A 6169-nucleotide genomic window follows, 5' to 3' on the forward strand; every position below is an offset into this window, starting at 1 on the left:
TTAATATGTTATTAACATGTGAAATTAACCATTTACCAGATATGTACTTCATGTGTCAGAGTTCAGCTGCTAGAAAACTTCTGAAAAATAGAGATTGGCAACCTTGAGCAATGGGGCATCCCAGCCTGTCCGCAGGCGGCCTGAGAGGGGGTGGTCAAGGCAGGGCTGGCCAGACCAGCACTGGACACCAATGCCTTCCCAGCCTTCCTGTGGCCTTGAGAGAGGTCAGAGCGCTTCCTGCCACGGCTCTGTTGAGGGAGGTGTGTGGTTATAATGGCTTCCACTTGTCCTTGGTAGTTGTTACAAATAGTCCCGAGCAAGGAGAGAACCAGCCACAGGGAACCCTTGCGTCTGGTCTCCTGGAGTGTCCACTGCGGTGTGGTGGTTATGGGGAGCATTTCCGTGGTAGTGTTGAATTAAATATGAAACCAAGGCTGTCACGAAGCATTAATGAGATGCCACCTCTGGACACCTCCACAGGCTTTCTGCTTCGGTAATGAAAGCTGTCTTGCACTTACAGGTGGTTCCTTTGTGTTCGTAATCCTCCAGTGCGTGTGCCTGGTTTCCAGTTCTGAGTTCGCCTCACAAGAATTGGAGCTTCCCATGGTTCCAGACCAAAGCACAGCCACCAGCACCCCGCCTGGCGCTGGCGCCTGGGGCTCTCCGTCCCTCACTGACGTTGGCCACTCCCACCTCAGTGCGGGCTCCTCTCCTGTACTCTGGCCAGCCTGTCCCAGGTGAGGTCTGCTCAAGGCTCTACGTGACTTGGAAAGAAGAGAAATAATCGTGGCCCCTGGTACCTGCACGTGACACATTTTATAGGGATGCTCAGAAGAAATCTTTCTCTCCATTCAGTGAGCAATCGCTGATTGTTTACCACGTGTGGCTTGTAAGTATAACACTATATGGTGCCTCTCTCTCCCCATCTCACATGCCCTGCCTTACAGTTGGGGTCTCTGTCCAGTGTCGTTTTGGGACAGTGCAGTGTCTCTCTAATGATTTCTGCATGTCAGTACAGACAGCCCAGATTGCTCATGACACAGTCAGTCTTTCCTTGACCTTTACATTATCAAAGCCTAAAAAAGACATGCAAATATGTGTCTCCAGTAAGTGACTTTTTATGAGTTCCTCTTCACTTCAGACATACTTGTTTGTGCACACTCAGTTTTGGTACCACAAACTAAGCAGACAATCTCTGTGGCCTAATGGAGATGCATCAAGAATGAACCTGTAGGCAGTGTGGTCAGCTGCCAGCCGGGTCTTCCCAGGGCCACGGCCCCAGGGCCTGCGAGGCAGGTAACGGAGCCATCGGGGGCGGACGGGGCACTCTGAAGGGCAACAGCCTGGCGGGTCTCCATCAAGCATTCCTTGCGTTCCAATTCCCCTCCACTTAGTGACGCTTCCTCCTGCTCCCTTCACGGGAGTCGATTCCTAATAAGTACCTGGCACCCCACCTCTGTCTCAGCACCTGCTTCTGGAGGACGCAGCGGGCAGCGATCTTCTCATCACGGGCGGCCAATTCCAAAGCCCACTTACAGCCCTGGGGGGAGAACACTGGGTTTCCAGGAGACATGCGCGCGGGTGAGGGGGCGGCAGTCGCAGGACTCCTGTGAGAAAGCCAAGAGCACGGGGCCCGTCTCGTCATCATTCCGCCTCTCGGCAGATGTGCTCGGGCGCCGGCTGTGCGCCAGGGGGCCTGCGGTGTCCGGGCAGACAGGGGCTCCCCTCCTGAACTCCCAGCACCATCTGCTCCACACTCACCCCATGCCAGGTGCCAGGTCGCACTGCTACTTTAGCTCTGATTAACAGTGAAGGAGCTGAGCCTCAGAGATGCTAAGTGAGTCACCTGAGGTCACAGTTAGCAATCGGCAAGACTAGGACACAAACCTAGGAGTGTCTGGCCTCAAACCACGGCTTTGCCCACCATGCGGTCCTGCCTTGCCTGCACGGACAGACCTCCAGCCCTGGCTTTGGAGGGTCAGCAAACATTTGCTAAGCCAGACTCTGTGCCGAGGACCAGGGGCTGAGAAGACGGACGGGCACGGCTTGGCCTGCACCTCCTCACCCATCACTCCATGCAGACTCAGGACAGTGACATGTGACAGCCAATGCCCTGCTGACTCCCGCCTTCAAAAGCACACCATGAGGGTGTGCTGGCAGAGGACAGTGTCTTCACCCTCACAGAATCGGGAGGTTCCTTCCTGCTCCCTCTCCCAGGCGCCTCTTCAGACACATCCAGCTGTGGAGCCCCAATTCCTTCGTGAAGGAGCCACAGATTCTACTGGAGGCACATGCACTCGTGCGCGCGCGCGTGTGTGTGTGTGTGTGTGTGCACGTAGTCTGAGGACACTGCACCGCGCCTAGGCTGGCTTCTGGCCCGTAGCACTCCTGGCATTGCCTGTCCTCCTGGCCCCACCTGACCCCTTCCTCTCTCTTCCCTCTCTCACCTCTCACCACTGCAAGACCCGCCAAGACCTTTTCTTAGCTCGCACAGGATGCGGCTTTAGGCCAGACGCCCTGGTCTCCCTGGTGTAGGACCAGGCCCTGCCCACTGCTGTCCCGTGTGGCCCTGGATCTCCTCTGTGGCTGGCCGAGTCTGCAGGGGCATGTCAGTCCACTCCAGGCCCCTCGGGTAGGTCCTGGCCAAGCCCTCCCATGGCTGGCCTGGTCTGCAGGGCTGACTTCCACCTTGGCTCTTCCTCCTTGGGTCCTGGTGGCCAGGCTCGGGCCCCACCTTGGCCTGCCTGGACTGGGGGCTTTCACCAGACCCTGGGCTCAGATCTGAGGAGTTCTCACCAGTCTCTTCCACTTCCAGGACTGGCAACTCCTTCTGGTACCATCACCTTCCAGGCTTTCCTGAAAAGCTGTGGCTGCCGCCTGGGGTTTGCTAGCCTGACGGTCACCCCACGGCCTGTGCCTGCTTCACCCGCGGCCCTTGCTCAGGCCAGGCTCTAGGGAGCCTGTCTCTGCCTAACTCTGCTGCAGCACTTTTCTGCAGACTCTTCACTTTACAGATCCCGATTATAAAATTTCTAAGCACATCTGAATTGTGTCTTCTGCAAATTCCTGGACAGTGTAAACCAGCCGTCAGTCAAGAGCTGTCTTAGGTGCCACTTCTCCCTGTAAGAAGGTCCTGTGGTAACTGCCAACATGGCTCCCTGCATGGCGCTGCAGGGCATGTGGCAGAGGCCCAGGCTCCAAATTAATGCCCTGCTATTTTCCCATGTAGCACAATGCTTGTCTCTTTCCTTCACAGCACTCATCTCGCTTGTAGTTTGATATTACTGTGTGTTTACTGAACCTCTGATTCCTACGTTTAGACCCTTAGCAAATGTATGAACTAGTAACACATGTGCCTCTTTATTAATGCTTTCCAGAAAATGCATCAGCAGATCTATCATAACCACCACCTTCATTTCAGAGTGGAGATGAGCGTGATATTTTGAGAATCTGCAACAACTGTCATGTAACATGAAAATATCTGCCATTTCCATTGGTGACAAAGTCACAGGTCTTGCTAATACTAGTGTGGCATATTGTCTATATTCACAGTTGAAGGAAGACCTAAATTTTAGTTAGCAGTTTGGGGAAAGACGCCATGTTTTCTTCTTCCAAGTTTACAGACCTTTTGAACTCACCTCCGAACATGGACTAGCTCAGGAACTGCTGTTTAACCTGATCTCCCAACCCAGGCCTATGGGTACCAAACTCCTATATTTTTCTCAAATTCTTAAAATTTGGACACGTGTGGGACTACTTCGGATTTGGGGAAGGTGATGTTTTTCCATTCACAAATGATCTGTCGGTTAGCAACAGAGAGACGGGGTCCATGTAAATTATAAAACAATTGTGGTTGTAACGAGATTTTACTTGTAGAATAGTTTCATGCCAGGGATCCATTTAGAATAATCTTCCTGTCCAAGAATGAAATTTCCATCGTCGTACATCAGTGCTTAGGCCCGTGGGCTGAGGAGGAAGGTCTGGCTCCAAGATCCACAGGCCACTGGTAAAGTTAAATCAGGAGCCAGATCAATTAGTTCATTTTACCCCTTTCCTCAAGTTCTAGCCAATTCAGTGGTCATGCAGCCCACCGCGGACCACCTCTGCCAGCATCACCTGAAAGATCTGTGAATGACCAGATCTGGGGAGCCAGAGTCGACATGGGTGGTGCCCTAAGTCTGCTTTTTTTTTTTTTTTTTTTTTGAGGCAGAGTCTTGCTCTGTTGCCCAGCCTAGAGTGCAGTGGCGTCAGCCTCGCTCACAGCAACCTCAAACTCCTGGGCTCAAGCAATCCTCCTGCCTCTGCCTCCTAGAGTGCTAGGACCATAGGTATGAGCCACCACACCCAGCCAAAGTCTGAGGCCACCAGGCAGCCAAAGTGAGAGAACTCTCCTCTGAGAGTCTCTCTGCGAGTTGCTTTATATTTACTGACACTTAATAAATGACAAGTTGACTCTGGAACAAAACTGAGCCCTGGATGAGTCTTGGGCTTTTCCTGATGGCTCAATACCTGAAACTTTTATGTTCAAAGAGGGTGGAGGCCTGATCTGGGCCCTTCCTCCACACGGGCACTCCCAGGGCATGAACGTGGGGTCCTCTTTCTGAGAGCACCCCGCAGCTGTGTGGGTTCCCTGCCGGTGGAGAAGAGCTGTCTTTTCAAAGACCTTTGGTTCTACACATGGACCCTGTCGTGCAAAGGCCTCTCGGGAGCACTGGGACTGCAGCTCCTCTGTGGCCTTTCTGTGAAAGCGCACAGGGCCTCAAGGCCACTCCAGAGACGGGGAGGGGGGGACAAACTAGTTTTCTTTCCATGTCTGCAGTCACTGCCTTTGGTGTCTGTCCCAGCAGCGGTCCAGGCCTTGCTCACATTAAAGTTCTGCCTCTGTCGGATGTAGCAGTTGGCCTCGGCCACACGGACACTGCCATTGCCCAGTGTCCCTTTCTTCCGATGAGAAAGATGGCTTCTGCTGAGCTGGCCTGCGTCCAGCCCCTCGCACAACCTCCGGGAAGGCCGTTCCTGCATATCCCCCCTTCCCAGCGCTCCTTTGCTCTCCTGCCATTTCAGCTCTGTCTCCCTTCTCCCTCGCCAGCGTTCCTCCCTCATACCAAGGAGAAGACAGGGCTTGCCCCGCTGACCTGGAAGCCGGTCAGTTTTGGCCTCCTGGAAATGGTTTCCTTCTCTCCTCTGTGGCTCAGCCGGAGTCTGCTTTGGGGGCAGAAAGCTGGAGCGGCCTCCTGAAGTCACCTTCTCTGGGATCACTCTGCAGACCCACGGGCCCAAAGCCAAACCTGGCCTGGAAAGGAGGCCTTCCTTTTGGTAAGGATGCTACCGCATCTCAGCTTTGGTGAGGCCTGTCTCCTTTTGTTCATTTTTTTTTTTTAGCTAAAAAGACTTAATTTGTTCCAGGCTTCAGACGGGGCTGCCAGCTCTGAGATACCCTCAGTGTGTGCGTGGTGAGAGGTGTGAGGAAGCCACACCAGTCTCTGTCCTCCCACAGAGCTTGGAGGACGGGGCCGGGGGGGAGGAGGGGACACACATCAGAGACCAGAGGTTGTCCGTCGCGCTTCTGTTCGGCTTTACCGCCCTTTTTTAGAAACCCGCGGGTGTGGGAAAAGTAAAAAGCTGACCTTTCTGTCAACCCTAACCCACTCTGAACATCTTTCATAACAGCTCTGCTTCCCCCCCTGGGTTTTGATGGCTTCAGCTTTAACCACTGCCTCAAAAAAAGTCCATTTGCTCATTTTGGGCAGTAGGTTTCACCCTCTGTTTGCTTTTCAGATATGTGTGGGCGGCGAGAGGAGATTTTTCCCACGCATCTTCAAACAGAAAGGGCTGACCTTGCTGGGAGTAGCCCTCTGAGTCACCCAGGAGTCCCTACATCCTCAGCACCCACCAGGCCGGCAGCGTGGCAGGCAAAGGCGGGGCCCGGAGCCTGTGTGTCCCCAAGACTGCGGATGCTGACCTGGGCCAGGATCACCTGGAATCAAACGTGGGGCTTGGGCATGCTGGGGCAGAGACTTTGGCCGTCTTGGATTACTCAGCGGTTAGTGGGGTGGGTGAGGTGGAATGGAGGATTCTGACCCCAGATCCCATCCATGTGTGTCTCAGTGGTTCTTGTTCCAGCCCCCAGCCCATGTGGCCACCAAGCCACAGGAAAGACTATTGTATT

The sequence above is a fragment of the Lemur catta genome, chromosome 18 (assembly GCF_020740605.2).
Source record: "Lemur catta isolate mLemCat1 chromosome 18, mLemCat1.pri, whole genome shotgun sequence".
Taxonomy (NCBI): domain Eukaryota; kingdom Metazoa; phylum Chordata; class Mammalia; order Primates; family Lemuridae; genus Lemur; species Lemur catta.